Raw genomic sequence first — 17,037 nt, forward strand, 5'->3', positions numbered from 1 at the left:
TAGAGTATTTCTGTAAAATTCTCTGGCACATAGTAGGTGCCCAGGCAGTGTCGTTTTGTTGATGTTGTTCAGGGTCACAAAATGCACCATCCTGAAAGCCGGAGGGACTTGTCCACCCAGCCCCTTCCCTGCTCGTGTTTCCCTGGATTCCCTTCAACTGTGCGCTTACCTAGCCAGCTCCAGGCAGGAAGCTTTCCTGCTTCGCTGATCAAAGGAGGCTGGCTGACTAGAGTCGCAATTGTTTTCAGCTCCTTCTGGATGGGACATCCTGCCAAGTCGGGCCATGCTCTCCTACACCCCGCCAATCCAAGTGAAAATAACTAGGACCCTTTCTTTCTGGCTTTTCTCTTGGACGGTGTTGAAAAGGCAAGTCCATGTGAATGCAGGGTGTGGTGTCGTGATTAACTTGCTAGTGCGTCTTAGTGGCCACACTTGTCTGCAGGCCCCTCCCTGTCTCACCCCCCACCACCAAAAAAACAACAACATGAAGCCAAAGAGAGAGTCATCTGGGGACAAGCTCTGGTTCTGGATTCTTGTGCCCCAGTCTGAGGTCATATAGTTGGCTGTCTGCTTCTAGGAGGAAGAGAGCTCTAGCCTGGCTAGACAGAGCTGGCCTTTGAGACTTCCAGAGAAGAATCTTATAAACTTTCCAGCCATCTGCCCAAGACCTGGAGTTTTAGGTGCCATTCCTCGTGAGGCCATTAACCAGTAGCACTGGCATCACCTGGGGGCTAGTTGAAAATGCAGAATCTCAGGCCTCATGCTAAACCTACGGACTCAGAACTTGCATTTTAGCAAGACCCCTAGGCAATTTGTGTGCACATTCAAGGTTGAGAAGCAAGGATTTAGAGCACAGTTCTCAACCACAGGTGCACACTAGAATCACTTGGAGAGTTGTGAAAGATGTATTGATTCCTTAGGTCCTAATCCAGACCACTGAATCAGAATCACTGGGGGTAAGATCTGGGCAGTAGTATTTTCAAAGAAGGAAAACACTGTCCTGGGTGATTCTAATGTGCGACTGGAGTGGAGAACTGCTTTAGACAGACCCCTATCTTTGGGATGGATGGTCCTGAGCGAGATGATCACAATGGTAATATTGCTGTTTATTGAGCTCCTACTCTGTATGAACGGCTTTATTCTTATCTAGACCCTTCTTTCTAAACCCAAAAGGTGCCGGTCCTTGCACTTTTTTTTAAATAAATTTATTTATTTACTTATTGGCCACGTTGGGTCTTCGTTGCTGCGCACAGGCTTTCTCTCGTTGTAGTGAGCGGGGGCTATTCTTCATTGCAGTGAGCGGGCTTCCCATTGCAGTGGCTTCTCTTGTTGCAGAGCACGGGCTCTAGGTGCACGGGCTTCAGTAGTTGCGGCACGTGGGCTCAGTAGTTGTGGCTTGCGGGCTCTAGAGCACAGGCTCAGTAGTTGTGGTGCATGGGCTTAGTTGTGCCGTGGCACATGGGATCTTCCCAGACCAGGGCTCGAACCCATGTCCCCTGCCTTGGCAGGTGGATTCTTAACCACTGCACCACCAGGGAATCCCTCACTGTCTTACATATGAGAAAACTGAGGCTCAGAGAGGTGAGCGGTCAGGTGCCTAAGGCCATGTGAGTATCGGGGCTGAAACTGTCTGCCCAGTGGCTTCCTTTGCCATTACATCAGTGCAACTGAAGCTCAGTATGGTTTTGGAGGGCCTGGTTCTCCTTGGAAAATCTGTCAAGGGATTCTTTTCTGGCTCAGCTTCAATGATACCTTCAGACTGTGTGGTTTTAGGATCATTCAGTTGGAGGAAAAGCACAGCAGCTTTTAGTCTGCAGATTTGTGCATCTCTTAGAATGAGGGGAGTGGGGTGAGGTCAGTGGCAGACACGTTGCAAAGAAATCATGGAAAAATCTTAAGGAAAAGTAGGTATTTCCAAAGGTCATAGAGACCCCGACCCAGCTCTATTTATTTTAAGCTAACTGTGTGGGTTTGAGCAAGTCCCTTTATCCCTGTGGACCCAGACTCCACCCCTCCCATGAGACAAGCTAGGGGAGGACTCACTGCTCTTTCCACTTGTGCAAATCTGAGTTCTAAGATAGAAGTGGGGAAACTAAGGCATCGGTCAGAGTGAGCCAAACTGTGGACTCTTAGAGCAGCTTGGAGGGAGCGCTGGGGCTGGGGCCATGTATGGAAAGCAGAGCAGAGGGGAACATCTGTGTCCCAACGGGACGCACGCAGAACCCTGAGACACAGCCTCCCCGAGTCGGGAGCCTACAGAGAAACCCAGCGAGGAGCAAAGAGAATGGGCGAGACACTGAGAAACAGCCGTTTCTTTTTGCGTTTTGAACCACATCCAAACCTAACTTTTAAGTTCGAATAAGGATTTGAAAGTCAGCCTGGGGCTCCCACGGACTCTAAATCCAGGTTACTGTGTGTATCTTCCTTATAAAGTCATGGACTATCTGTGTTTGGGGAATGGAATGAGTGAGGGGAATGTTTCACTGCTTGCTTTCCTCACTTTTCCTTTCAAGAACCACAGCACCCTGCCCTTCACACGGGCCTCTGGTGCATTTCACTGCAGGGTTGGTCCCTGCACCCATGCCGTGGGGGGTTGGAAGGGTGTGTGGGGCGACCCCCATTTATAGTGGGGGAAACACAGGCCCACAGATGCCAAGTGAGAGCCCCGTGGTCCCGAGGCAAATGGGGGGCAGAGCCTGGCCTTGAATCCAGGTCTTTTGACTCCAAGTTCAGCACCCCTTTTCCTCCACCAACACTTTCCTAGAGACCCGCTTCCTGGCCTTCCGGGGAACTGTACTGCTTTCTTTTTTTAAATTGTATGACCCGTATACAGCTCCTTTCTTTTTATGAAATAATGCAAATGGCCTGGGACGTCCCTGGTGGTCCTGTGGCGAAGGCTCTGTGCTCCCAGTGCAGGGGGCCCAGGTTCAATCCCTGGTCAGGAAACTAGATCCCACATGCTGTAACTAAGAGTTAGCATGCCGCAGCTAAAGATCCTGCATGCTACAACTAAGACCAGGTGCAGCCAAATAAATAAATACTAAAAAAGAAAAAAACAAAACAAATGGCCCCCCTTCTACCACCCGTGCTCCACATCCCATGCCACTCCTCAGAGGTAGCTGCTGACCAGTGGATGGTGTGAGTCCGCCCAGCCCTTTTTAAAATATGCATTTTGCATGTGTTGCTGATGGGTTATTGGAATCCCTAACTGTCCTGCTTGTTTTAATTGCCAGCTGTGTGTGTGCACACGTGGAGAAAGCAAACATCCTAGTAGTACCTTCAGCAAGATAACACCAGGATGTAAATCAGCTGGACTGGTGGTTTAGAGCAGTGATTCTCCAGCTTGGATGTGCCTAGGAATCACCCGTAGATTTTGCTAGAATGCAGATTCTGATTCAGTAGGTATGGAGTAGGGCCTGGGATCCTGCATTTCTAATACGGTCCCATTTGGTGCAGATGCTACCCGTGGGAGGCCGCACTTTGAGTGGGGAGGGTTTAGAGCATGGGCTGTGGAACCAAATAGACCCACTGGGCCTTCAGTTGCTAGCTGAGTGAGCCGGGCAAGTGTGTAAGCTTTCTGTGCTTGTAAAGTGGGGGGTAAGAATGATGCCTTACCGTAGGATTGATGCGAAGACAAAATGAACTGGGGCCTGGGAAGCACCTGGTCCAGTGCCTGGCCCACAGTGAGGGCTCAGTGAATATCAGTTGTTAGTATCATCTGGAGACAGAGACCAGAAAGTTGTCCAAGCCAAACAGCAAACACTTGCTGGTTGGCTACAACTTAGGGCTGTTCGTGCACTTCTCCGTTATTCATTTAATGCTATCATCATCACATCAGGATTTTTAATATGTCTCATATGGTATTATTCCCATTTGCTTACGGGGAAGCCGAGTCTCAGGGAGTTTGGGTGACTTAACCAGATGCATACAGCTAAGAAGTAGCAGAAATAAACTTACACCCAGGTTCTGGGTCTAATGCACTGCAGCCGCCTTCTCTTGTGAACCTATTACTCTCACGGCCCAGCGGGTGGTGTGGAAGCGACAGCCTCCCTGTGTGGCTCCAGGGAAGTCAAGACACAGGCTTCAAACTTTTTTTGTTCCCACACCTGTCAAAAGAATTTTGAAAAACTGTATCCCCTTACACATTTAAAAATTCACATATAAAATTTTGTCTCATAACTGTAAGTAGAATGTATTTCCAGGCTTATCGTGTGTCATATACTTCAAATATGTTTTTGTCAAAGCCTAGAACGGCAAACTCAGCTCACACAGTTATGGAAAATGTCTGCTGTAATTCCTAATTGGCAAAGCTGGACCTCGTTGTTAGACCATCAGCCAAAGCATGCTTTGTGTTAGAAAAAGTCTGACTCCATTTTTTGATTCAAATAAGTGTGTTAAACAGGTGTCCCTGTGTCAGCTTCCTAATTCTACCCCTAAAGTAAACAGATGGGTAGATAATCTAGAGAAGGTCTTGGTAAAATAAGGCCAGCTCCTGTCCCAGTGTCCATCCTCAGGAGACTCCTCCCAGGAGTGCTGCATTCTTGAGTTTTCCCTTCGTTTGGTGGCTTTTACCAGGACGAAGCACCAGGGTAAAGTTGGGATGGCTGGGAGATGGGCCTTTCTTTTGGGAAGTGTTGAGGAGGGCCACCGCGAAAGAGAACTGGTAGGCTCTGATGGTTCCCGGCACAACGGTATACTAGAAGGACACCATGGGGAAGTGGGGCCTTTGGCAATTGATTCCCTGAAGGCCAGCCATGTCAGGAAGTCCCCAGGTTCCTCAGATGTACCTTGGCTGGCAGACCATTGACCTAGAGGCCTCCTGGAGATGCTGCCCAGGGCTGGGCCCTGGGAACATCACATTGCTCTCTCTGGAACCTGTGGGTCTGTGGATCTTTGGTGGAGCTGGGACTGAGCCTGTTCCTTCCGTGGGCTTCCTGGTGACAACCCTGGACCTTGCCCCACGTGTCTTCCCCATCCCTCTCTCTCAGGGAGACAGCAGGGGAGCTCGCACTGCAGGGGTGTATGGCAGAGAGGTAAACCGAGGCCCGGACCTGGTGAGTGACTTCATGGCCACAGAGCTGTCTACGTACCCCACCAAGACAGCCGGCCGGCCTTCCAGGGGGAGGTATCACAAGGCAAACAACCTTTGGGTGTTTCCGGAGAGCTGGTCCTCAGAATCCACCCCCTGCCTCAGTGCAACTCGCCTGCCTTCCCTCCTCGGCACCTCTGTCTGTGAAATGGGCTGATGTGGCAGGCATTTAGCCTAGTGTTCACAGGCTTTAAAGTTGGGCAGACCCGTGTTTGCGTCCTGGCTTTGCCACTTACTAGCTTCGTGACCTCGGGCAAGTTACTTACCTCTCTGTGCCCGTCTCCACATGGGTAAACGGGAATAAGAATAATGTCTCCCTCGTGGTTAGGTGGTTGAGGGGATCCAGGAGACAATGGCTAGTTATCATGCTCAGGAAATGTTCCTGCTGCTGTTAGGCTGGTTTCTTGTTCCCCGTAGAAATTATGAAAAAGACCGAGTGGAGTGAAGGCCTGGTTGAGACTCTCCAAGGGCAGGGCATCCCTCCCCAGGATGGCACTACGTGCAGAGAGGCGCTTCATAAATGTCACCTGATAAAGGGCAGAGCAGCCCCTGTCATCTGCTGAGCCCTGAGCCCGCCGCTGGCCTCCTGCCTTCTTGCTCCAGGGAACAAGGCTGCCCCTTACTGTCCACACTCTTCCTCGCAGCCTGATGGCTCTGGGGTCCACCCCGTGGGTACCTGCTGGAAACTCTGCTGCCCGCCTCCTCTGCTGTGCCCTTCCTGCGGGACGGGCAGCGGGCACTCGGCTCTCTCTCCTTCTGCTTGAAAGCTGCCCTGGCTTGATTTCTTGAGGGCCTCTCCCAGCAAACGTTTTAGAAGCAGAGGCTTGTCTCCACCCCTCTATGCCTTCCCCTTAGGAATCTGGTCATCTTTTCTAACAAACTTTCAGCTGGAAGTTACTCCCTCCTCCTCCTCCTCCTCCTCCTCTGCCCCAGAGAAGTCAATAATGAAACAAAGCAATGCTCCTGTCCACCTTGGGCTCTGGCCCTTTCAAGGAATCCCTTTGTCAAGCAGAGAATCCCTTTGTAAAGGGAATAGTCATTCACTCTGGACTCCGGTTTGGGATTTTTTTGTTCACAGTCTTTCTCAAGAGTGGGGGCCAGGCTAATTCGTAGACCTGGGGGCTGGGGGGCGGGGTGCAGCTGCTGCCTCCCTCTCGACCTACTGCAAGGGCTCCCGGTTTGGCTGCTGGTCTTCTGATTACCTCTAATCCTTCCGATGTCTTCCTGTCAGGGCTCTGGCCCAACAGCATCGATCACACTGGCCCGGAAGGTGGTGACGGTTTGTGTTTCTTGCTCTGTTTTGTTCCTTTGCTTCACCAATCGCATCTCCATGGAAACAGGCGCAGCCTTTGTGTTGCCTTTGCTTTGGGCGAACCCATGCCTGCCGACTGGGGGTTTTTCTCTGCCCTTCACCCTCGTTCTCTCTTTGGGATCAACGGGGAAGGTGGGGGCCGCGCAGGGGGACTTGCAGTGGCCTGGAGCTCCCAGGGTGGGGGAGCCATGGTCAGTTCTCCAGCTGGGGACCCGTGCCTGGCCTGACCTGCGTGGTGGTGCCTCGTGCGTCCTGAGGCCACGGGTGGAGCGAGTGTGCCGTAGTTTACAGACACTCGGCCGCCTCGGCCCCCTGTATTCGCAGAGGCTGCTGGCCACTTGGGGCGGGAGGCTGATGGGAGAGCTGACACCTGCTGATTCTCTGGCAGGAACTTTGCACGAGGCCTTTAACCTTTCCAGGCCTTGGTTTCTGCGGAGAGGGTGGGAGAGGTTTTGAACCTCTTTGGTACTGTGACCCCTTTTACCTTAAGGAAGCCCCACATCTGGGTAAACTGCAAAATCACTGTCATGTGATTGTTCTATGGTGAATAGTAAATTCTGTGTTTGACTTAAACCAGTGGGTTACCTGGTTTGAAATGAACCTTCAGAATCAGGAGCCTCTCGCCAGACTAGACTGAGCATCTTGCGTGTGATCCAGGCCCCCAGGCGCCCCCCTCCTCCTGCCCAGGGTGCCCTGCGTTGCCAGGCTGTTCATGGCAGGGAGACTTCTGCTTCAGGCCAAGGCGAGAGCGTTGGCCCGAGCAGTCCAGGGCAACAGCACATCTGCGCTGTGTCCTCCCAGACCTCCCAGCAGTTCAGCAGCGAGTGGGCGAGGGTGGCCCCTGCAGGATGGGGCTTCCTGAGCACTTTTCTGCCTGAGCGGGTTGCCTGCCACACTTCTCATGGTCATCTCGGTCACTGCTGGCTCGATGAGCTACGTTCTCCAACAGGCGAAACAGTAGGCTTTTTTTTTTTTTTTTTTGCTCCAACTAAGTCATTTACTTTCCCTTGAAGAAATGACTGAAAAAACACAACTCTGGAAAAACAAGGCTAAACACATCATTCTGAGTGTTGCGTGACACAACCAACCCTCTACACGACACGGTAATAATGCCCATTGGTGGATATGTGTATGGCAGAGGTTTTAAATTCCATGCATACAGATTTAATAACTGCAAAGAAAAACAGAAGACGTATCTTGGGGGTAAAAAGACAAGTCAGGGTTTGCGAAACAGTAGGCTTTTATCAATCAGTACCACACTCGTGCCAGCTTTACTCACTGATTAAATCCGCCAACTGCACACTTCATTTCAATATCGGAACTTTCCACCCATCTGCTTGTCAAATTTAGCGGAGGATGTGTTTAACCTCAGGTTTGTGTTGTCCAAAAGCCTCCCACGAGACCGGAGCTGGAGCCAAGTTGTCTGAGGAGACCTCCGAGTACATTAGCTGATGCTCTCATGGTGATAGAGGTCAAGAGGTCCAGTCCCCTGCCTGCAGAACAGGCGCTTGCTGGAGTGATGCACTGTGTTCAGGGGTCTCTCCCGGGAAGTGCTCTCTCTAACACCTCTTTGCAGTCAAGAAAGTTTCTTCTGGAGTGCCACCTAAATCCCATTTTATTTGGTCTGTCTTTAAGAAAGAGAACAAAGAGCAAGTATCCTTAATGCTTTACCCAAAGATCCTTACATCTCCACTCAGCCTTGGCCAAACACACCCGATTTGGGAGGGTTGCCTCCTCTCTCTCTCTTGTTCCGGCAGAACAATGCCCGAGTTTCCTATTGGTAAGACAAGGAGAGCAGCAGCTGCCTCGTTGGGTTGGTGTGAAAATTAAATCCTGTGGGGACACACCTCACCAAGTGCCTGGCGTGTGCTTCATTTTCAATCACTCCGGTTGACTCTGAATACGTTTTCTTTCCTGTCTACTCTTATGGCACCCAGGGGTCCTGCTTTTCCTCATAGTCTCTCCTGAATGAAGCCCCCTGGGCTGGTGGGACATCCTCTCACTGGTCTCTCCCTGGGTCCAGAGGGGCCAGGTGGGGCAGGTGCAAAAAGGCCCTGGATGGTACCGGCCCTGTCCCTGTTTCTTTTTTTTAATTAATTAATTAATTAACTAATTAATTTTATTAGCTGTGTTGGGTCTTCATTGCTACACACGGGCTTTCTCTAGTTGCGGCGAGTGGGGGCTCCTCTTCCTTGGGGTGCGCGGGCTTCTCATTGCGGTGGCCTCTCGTTGCCGAGCACGGGCTCCAGGCGCATAGTCTTCAGTCGTTGCAGCACGTGGGCTGAATAGTTGTGGTGCACGGGCTTCGTTGCTCCGCGGCATGTGGGATCCTCCTGGGGCAGGGACCGAACCCACGTCCCCTGCGTTGGCAGGCGGATTCTTACCCACTGCGCCACCTAGGAAGTGCCCTGTCCCCGTTTCTCATTGGGCCTCCGGGAGCTCCCAGTTGGGACCCCTGACTCCTGGGCTCTCCCAGGGGCTGCAGCGGGGTCCCTGGTGCCTCGCTGCTCTTTGTCCGAAGAGTGACCGTTGGAGTTGCTGTGACCCCCGAGCCACAGGAGCAAAGGCTGCAGAGGGAGCTATTTTTTCTAGGTTTCACTCTTTTTTCCCCTTTTGAACCACAGGTACCATGGCAGAGTGGTTGAGAGCAGGGCCTCTGGAGCCAAACTGCCTGGGTTCTCACCCAGCTCTGCCACCGTGGGCGCCCTTCCCTCGCTGTGTCTCAGGCTTCTCTGTGGCACATAGACAGCGCTAAAGAAAATATTTGCTATAACTTCCCTAGAGTTTTAAAAAGTTTGTCGTTGTTTGCTTTAAAAGTTCCTCCCCTCCCTTTCTCCTGATCAGCATAAATATACAGGCAGACCTCAGAGATAGTGTAGGTTCAGTTCCAGACCACTGCAAGGACGTGAATATCGCAGCACAGTGAGTCGCACACGTTTTTTGGTTTCTTAGTACATATAAAAATTATGTTTACACTATACTGTGGGGTATTAAATGTGTAATAGCATTATGTCTTATAAAACACAATGTACATGCTTTAATTAAAAAATACTTTACTGTGAAAAAAATGCTAACCATCATCTGAGCCTTCAGCCAGTCATAGTAGTAACATCAGAGATCACTGATCAGAGATCACCATCACAAATATAATAATGATGAAAAAGTTTGAAATCTGCTGAGAATTACCAAGATGTGACACACAGACATGAACTGAGCAAGTGCTGTTGGAAAAATGGCACCAATAGACTTGCTTGATGCAGGGTTGCCGCAAACCTTCAATTTGTAAAAAACTCAGTATCTGTGAAGTGCAACAAAGTGAATGGTAATGAAACGAGGTCTGCCTGCATATATTGCTTGCCTGCTTTATGCCAGGCCCTGGACTAGGTGTTGGGGACAGAGAGCTGAACAAGACCAAAAAATGCCAGTTAGGGTCACCCACTGGCACATTGGTAACTGCAATACCAGTTGGCACACTGGTAACTGCAATATCACGTGACTTGTGCTGGCGTTTTGCTGGTGCAGTGAGGCCCAGGCCATGTGGGGGTAAGCCAAGGAGTGCATCTGGGAAGGCTTCCTGGAGGAGTTCTGCGTTCTGAATCCTAAAATTGCAGTTGGTCAGGGTGAGGCTGTTAGAGCCGAGGCGTTAAGAACATAGGACTAGGGGAAAGCGCTGGGATGGTGTGGCGGCCAGAGGAAGGAGCAGCCCAGGACTCGGCCATGTGTGGCTGAAGCAGTGGGTGCCTGGTCAGCCTGTGCAAGGAGGAGGTTATTTCCTCTCCAGGGCCAGATCTCTGGAGTGGGGAGCAGAAAGGAAGGACACCTCAGTGTTGACATTTCTTCTCACCTCCAGCTGGTCTCTCGGCTCCCTTAATGTTTTCCCTGCAGCCACTGTCCCTCCTCCTCTTTTAGAGAGTGATTTGCCGCCCACCTCTGGGGTAGTGTCTCTTAACTGGGAGCAGCCCAGAATACCCCTGAGCCTCTTTGACTTGCTTGGGGCTTGGGGCACGGGCATTGTGTGCACCTCAGGCGATTCTGGTTCAGTAGAGGGCCCTGAGCTTTCAAAAGCTCCCTGGGATTCTGCTGCACCCCTCCACCTGAGAATCCTGGTGCCAGGGATGCCCGAGTACCTTTAGGGTTTCCCCACTGAGGCATCAATGCATCTTCCCTGCCCAATCTTCTTGCACTTCCTTTTACTTTTACAGAGGGGCATTGTTGTTTGTTTTTAATCTCTCCTTTTATTTTTCCAATGGGGATCTCTATCATCCTGTTTTTTGGCTTTACTACTTTTTCTAAAAAATAAATTTATTTATTTATTTATTGGCCGCATTGGGTCTTCGTGGCTGCATACGGGCTTTCTCTAGTTGTGGCGAGTGGGGGCAGCTCTTCGTTGCTGTGCACGGGCTTCTCATTGCGGTGGCTTCTCCTGTTGTGGCTCCCGGGCTCTAGAGCACAGGCTCAGTAGTCGTGGTGCACAGGCTTATTTACTCCACGGCATGTGGGATCTTCTCGGCCCAGGGATCAAACCCGTGTCCCCTGCATTGGCAGGTGGATTCTCAGCCACTCTGCCACCAGGGAAGTCGGGCTTTTCTACTTTTTAAGAAGGTGTTATTAGATAGTGAAACTGGGGCACAAAGAAGTAAACGTTGTCCAGGTCACAGCGAAGCCAGCACCTGCCACACACAGTCCGTGGTTTCTTCAGCGAGTGTCTCGCTGGGCAGAGGGCCTAGAGGTCCAGAGCCCCAGGTGTTTGAAGAATCGGGGTGGGGGTCTGTTTCTCAGACACTTACTGCCTCAGACCCTGCAGTGTCTTCTTGCCTCCCTCCGGTGGGTTCCAGGCCGGCACAGTCACGACCATTGTTCCCAGTTGCTCTGCCCGCCTGCCTGGACATCTGTTCTCCTAACAATATCTGCCCATAAATCCTGTCCCCGACTCCAGGGTGGCTTAGCCGGGGGACAACGAAGCCTGTGACCGGCGGCCAAGCCTTTCCCACGGCTGCCCCAGGGGTGCGCCCACAACTGCGTGTGCTTGCCGGCGGCACGGACACCTGCCTCTCGGGCCAAGGTCGTGTGTGCGCAGCGGTCTCCAGGGCTGCAGTTGGAAGGGCTCCTCACAGAGCCCTTTCTGCCGTAACTCATGCTGTTGTCATTCTTGTGCATTGTGGAGAAAAGAGATTTTTATCTTGTGTATCCTGGAACACAGCAGGCCCTCACTAAGCATTTTTTGCCTCACGGTGGATGAATGAGCGAGTGATGAGAAGCCTGTGTGTGTGAATGTCACTGAGGTGCCTGTCTGCCTGCCACGTGCAGGGCACCCCCAGCGGGCGTGGGGGCGCTGGAGAAGTGTCCCTCCCCGAGGCTGCCCCGAGGAGCTGACCTGTTGGAGGGGGACAGCAAACGGGGAAGTGCCACCTTGCCTGTCATCACGGCCCCTCCGTGCTCTCTCCCCTCTTCCAGGCTGCCAGATCCACTTTGAGGGCTAGGGCTGACCTGGAGGAGCAGAGGGGGATCGATACCGGCTGAAGTTTCCAGAGACTGCCTCATGGAAAAGAGGAACCTGCGCTGGGCCTTGAAAGCTGGACAGGCTTTGTTTATGAAGTCAGAGGAGAGGCGCGGAAGGCTGTGCTCTGGGGTCCCTGAACCTGTGGCATTGGGGGTGGAGCCCAGCAGCGTGTGTTTGACAAGCCCTGCAGGTGACCCCTGATGCTCACTGAGTGTGGTGACAGCTGATGCAGAAAAAGGAAGGGGTCTGATCTTTACACAAGAGACGGAGGAGCTGGGAAGTGACCTGGCGTGTTTGAGACAGGTTCTTCTGTTGGTGGCACAGAGAGGAGACAGGAAGGAGACGGGCCGACCAGCCAGGAGGCATCAAGGGAAGCAGGGTGAGGAGTCTGGATGGGTTGGTGGTGGCCGAGCGAGCAGAGAGCAAAGCCAAGTGGTCCCGTGGCAGGGGAGTGGACAAGCCTGGTGACACATTTGACCTTGTGCCACACTGCCAGAGCACTCTTTTCTTTAAAATGTTTAAAAATGATTTGTCCCCCATCACATTGTTATATGCTAATTGTGGAAAATACAAGAAAGCAAAGGGGGCCACAGAGTTCCACCACCATCCAGGACAACTATTGATATGTTGGCATTTCCTTCTGCTCTTTTTTCCTATGCATCTTTCCTTTATGTAGTTGAAAGCATATCATGTGTATCAGCTTGCGTCCTGCATCCTTTGCTTAACAAAATATCATGAGCATTTCCTGGGGTGCTTTGAGGCTGTCTCTTTTTATTGTGACAGGAGCACCATAAGATGGGCAGGGTGGCGCTGGTAAGGAAGCAGTAACTAAGGCTCTGGGAGAAAAGGAAACTTGCTCCATGGTAGGGAAGTCTGTAGTTAAACAGCCTGGGTTGTTCAGCTCATAAATTACAAGGAAAAAAGGGATGAAGGGGGAACCTGTAGATTAAAATAGACTTTAAAGACAAACAATGCAAGACTTAAGTATAGTGGCCAGGCATGTGCATTGGAGGGTTAAGAAATGCAAGGAAGTGATTACCACGCAAGCAGCTTGTGGCACGTGGAGAGGGTTTTGGAGCAGCTGGCAGACTTTTGTTTCTTGACATGAGTGGTTGGAAGGTGTTTGCCTTACGATAACTCATTAAACTTACGTGTATTTTGTGTAGTTTTCTGTATTTGCTTTATTTTTTAAAGAAAGGTTAAAAGGAAAAAGGAACTTGCTCAAGGAATCTGTGTGGAAGAGCCAGGATCAGAACCCCTGTTCACAGGTCCTCCCTTGGGCTTCATTTCCATCTGTTCCTACCCTTTGTGGGTCCACTGCTCACTCACCCACCCCCAACCCCCAGCCCCCAAACTGCGGCCTGCAGGAAAGACGGCAGATTTACAGCTCATTTTGGTTGACTTTCAGGGCCAAGCTGAGACAGCCTGTGGCAAAAACGGGGATGCCCCTTTGACTCAACTGGGGAAATTCTTGAGGAGATTGGTTACGTCAGGAGTGAAGGCGTCTCAGCCATTTTCTATTATCGTGTGTGGTGTGTGTGTTGCAGGGGCGGGAAGTGCCTTGACCAATTTCTTTCTGGTTAGTGCAAAGATACAGGCTCAAGCACCCAGGCGTCTTTGTGTTTGCAGAACCCCTTTCCGTTCATTTCCTTAGCCTGCGCCCTTGGGTTCCTGGAACGGGTGTTGCTCTTCTTTTCTCCTTTAATAAGCCCTGTCGCTGCCGTCCCTCGTCGCCACACACGTAGCCCCTGCCTCAGCTGCTCGTTTCCTCTGACTCCCTCCCGTTGCTCTGGAGCAGCCCAAGGGGGCCATGCAAGGGCCCCCACGGGGCACAGCCAGGAGAGGGGCCGATGGAGGAGCGCTGCTTACGCTCAGTGCCCCCTTCGTCCCGGCGGGGCAAACGGGAGAACCTTTTCTGAATCAGGTCCTTGAGCCCAGGGCCCTGCAGGTGTTGAAACCAGACCTGGGCTTCTAGCTGGACTCCTGCTTCGCCCTGCCTGGGCGTCACGTTTCTCCATTTTTGATCTTGGATGAAGCCGAGGTCACCGGTGGGGAGAGGGCCTAGTACTCCCCCTAGCTCTGCCGGCCCAGAAGAAGGAGGTCTTTGCGCTGACCTGCCCTTCCCAGAAGGATGTGGAAGGGCTTTTCTGTTGGAGATCAGTTATCCACAGTCCTTGGTCCCCCAGATCGTCGTAACGAAGTCCCCCAGTTTCAGTACACCCAGGCTTCATACTGCTGAGGAGGAGGGCTCCCCTTTGGTTCTGGAACAGCACTGTCTGATAGAACTCCCTGGAGCGCTGGAAATGTGCTAACATGGGTGCTGTTCAGCGTGATGGCCACTGAACACTTGAAATGTGGTCGTGTGACCGAGGAACCGAATTTTAAATTTTATTCAGTTTTAAATACCTAAACTGTAAATGTATCTTGCCGCGTGTGACGAGTGGCTGCCTTCTTGGGCGCTACAGCTCCGGAGGGAGCGGGCGTCTGAGAAGCCTGTAAGTGGCCAGGCCGAGGTATTTCAGAACTGCCTGCTCCCCTCTTGCCTCTGTGCACACACACACACGTTACACATTTCAGGAAGGCCCTGGATACAGGGTCCTTTTATGACAAAGTCGGCTGTTTAAATATGCTTATCTTGAGTGAGGCAGAGCTGCCATTGACCGTACATGTGCCCCCATGCGTGCCTCTCTGTGTCCTTGCACACCTGGAGATAAGCGGGGTGAGACCTCAGGAAGCCATGCACCTGAGTCTGGATTCAGTGGTCCCAGGTCGCGATCCCGGGTCTCCCACCCGGGTGTGCCTGTGGTCCTCCCTCCCCTCCCCTTTAGGAAGAAAGAATCCGGTGTGGCTGGGGGTGGAGCCCGGGCACTCTGCCGTCAGTAAGGCCCAGCCATGGGGGCAGCGGGTGGGGGGACAGCCTGTGTTGACAGCTGTGATCTGATTTCCTGTTCTGATTGAAGAGCTCAAGTAAGAGGGATTTTTGCCTTTTTTCAAGAAGGCGGGGATGAGGAACAGCTTTTAATTTCTTGTTTTATATATGGGTATATTTTTTGAGCAAGGTGGCTGGTGGGAGTGAAGGTGCATTAAGGTCTTTACCCGCTGTTTGTCCCCTCCTCCCCACCTCGCCCCCACTTTCCCACCGCCTAGCACCTGAGGGTGCTCTGGGATGTTTGTTGAATGAATGAATGAAGGAGTGGTTTCTGCCTGCCAGAGCCCCCTCCAGGACAGCCCCCTGCCCATCCTCTCTCTCCCGTCCCCCTCCTCACCCCCTGCAGTGCAGGCCGGCCAGCGCTCCTCTCCCCGCTTCTCCTGTGCGAGCCTCTCAGATGTACGCTCGGGTTCTGGCACACTGACCTTTCCTCACAGCTGTTTCCTAGTGTATCATAACTCAGCTCCTCCAAATGTCCCACAGAGTATCCCTGCACGGCCAGCCCCCCAGCCCAGCCCCGTGGCATGTGTGACTCTGCAGACCCTGTGAACAGTCCTCATCAACAGGGCTGTCATTGTCCCCTGGCCCACTCCATGCAGATGGGGACAGAGCCCCTCTGTGCAGGCAGGATTTCCTGTGTGCTGGTGGCCCTCTCTGCACAGCCCAAGGAGTGCCCCCTTCTGCCCAGTGATTTGCGGTCTTTTCTACGACCCAGTGCCTCATCCTGCCTGATGTGTGTCTTTATTTTCATTGTCAAAAAAATGAACATCAAATTGACCATGTTAACTGTTTTCAGGTGGCAGTTCGGTGGCCTTAGGTATGCATATAGTGTTGTGCAATCATCACCACTGTCCATTTCCAGACCTTGTTCATCATCCCAGACAGAAACTCTGTGCCCCTTAAACGATAATTCTCCAACCCCCTGTTCCCTCAGGCCCTGGGAAACTCTGTTCTAGTTTCTGCCTCCAGGAATTTGCCTATGCTAGGTACCTCACAAAGTGGACTCATACAGTATTTGTCCTTTTGTGTCCAGCTTATACCACTTAGCATGTTTTCGGGGTTCATCCACGCTATAGCATGTATCTGAATTTCATTCCTTTTTGTGTCTGAATAACACTCCATGGCTGCAATATGTATAGACTACATTTTGTTCATCCATTCATCTGGGAACAGACACCTGTGTTGTTTCTACCTTTGGGCTATTGTGATAATGTTACTGGTGTTCAGACATCTGAATCTCTGCTTTCCATTCTTTGGGGACCATACCTGGGAGTGGAACTGCTGGATCGTATGGTAATTCTGTGTTTAACTTTTCGAGGAACCACCAAACTGTTTTCCACAGCAGCTGTACATTGTACGTTGCAATGCACCTTTTAAAAAGAATTCTTAATTTTTAACTACAAAAACAATGCATGTTTATTATAAAAACTTCAAAGGATGCAGAGGTGCACGAAGTAACCAGCAAACCCCTCATGCAACCCTACCTCTTACACAACTGCTAGTTAGTGTTTGGTGTGTATCCACTTGGACGCCTCCCTGTGCATTTCCAAATATACAAGCATACACTCTGACATTTCAACAAAAATAATGCAGGAGACATCTGGCCCTGTCACTTGGTCCTTTTCATGTCATTGCATGCTGCACCTGAAGACCTAGAGGCTGCATGCCTCTCCATTCTGTGGCTGTACCTTGTGTCATGTATCGGTTCCTGGGTATTGAGAGACAGTTCTCACAAACCCTTTCCACTCACAGCTTTGCACACCTGGGCTACCATCTCACCAGATGGGAGCCTGTGTGGGGAATGCCAGCTGACCTTGGCACTGGGGAGGCCATGAAACCCAGAACCACCTTCCCCATCAGTCTCAGCTTTTCCCAAGCTGCTCTACTCTCGGGGCGGCTAAACTAGCTGAGCTGTAAGCTGCTTTGTGAAGGAGGGCCACCCGCCTGGCCTTACCGAGCTGCAGCCGGGCCTGGCGCACGCTGTCTTCTGGGAATTCCAGCAGTTAGCCTCCTCTGGAGTGAGGAAGTAACCTAGAGCTGGGCAGAGAGGTGAGCTGTGGCTGGAGAGAGGGGGAGAGAGAGAGGAGAGCTAGCTAGCAGCATGGGGCGGGCGGGGTTTCTCTTTGGGGCTCTGAGAAGGAGCCTGTGGGGCCATCAAGGCATGCAGTCCCTTCACACACTTGGAAAGACCCAGCTTAGGCCTGGCA

At 51.7% G+C, this 17,037-nt stretch overlaps 1 protein-coding gene across 3 annotated transcripts in view; it reads left to right on the plus strand.

The window, feature by feature from the left end:
- The window catches only part of CUEDC1 (CUE domain containing 1), a 79,741-nt gene that overhangs the window by 23,851 nt on the left and 38,853 nt on the right, over positions 1 to 17,037 (plus strand). Inside the window, exon 1 of one of the 3 annotated variants that reach the window (XM_057716399.1) lies at positions 12,263 to 12,280. The exons of the other annotated variants lie outside the window; for them this stretch is intronic. The gene's annotated coding sequence lies outside the window, so the exon portion shown is untranslated. Of the gene's footprint in view, positions 1 to 12,262; positions 12,281 to 17,037 lie in introns of those variants that run through there. 3 annotated transcript variants of the gene reach the window in all.

The sequence above is a fragment of the Hippopotamus amphibius genome, chromosome 17 (genome assembly GCF_030028045.1).
Source record: "Hippopotamus amphibius kiboko isolate mHipAmp2 chromosome 17, mHipAmp2.hap2, whole genome shotgun sequence".
Lineage (NCBI taxonomy): Eukaryota > Metazoa > Chordata > Mammalia > Artiodactyla > Hippopotamidae > Hippopotamus > Hippopotamus amphibius.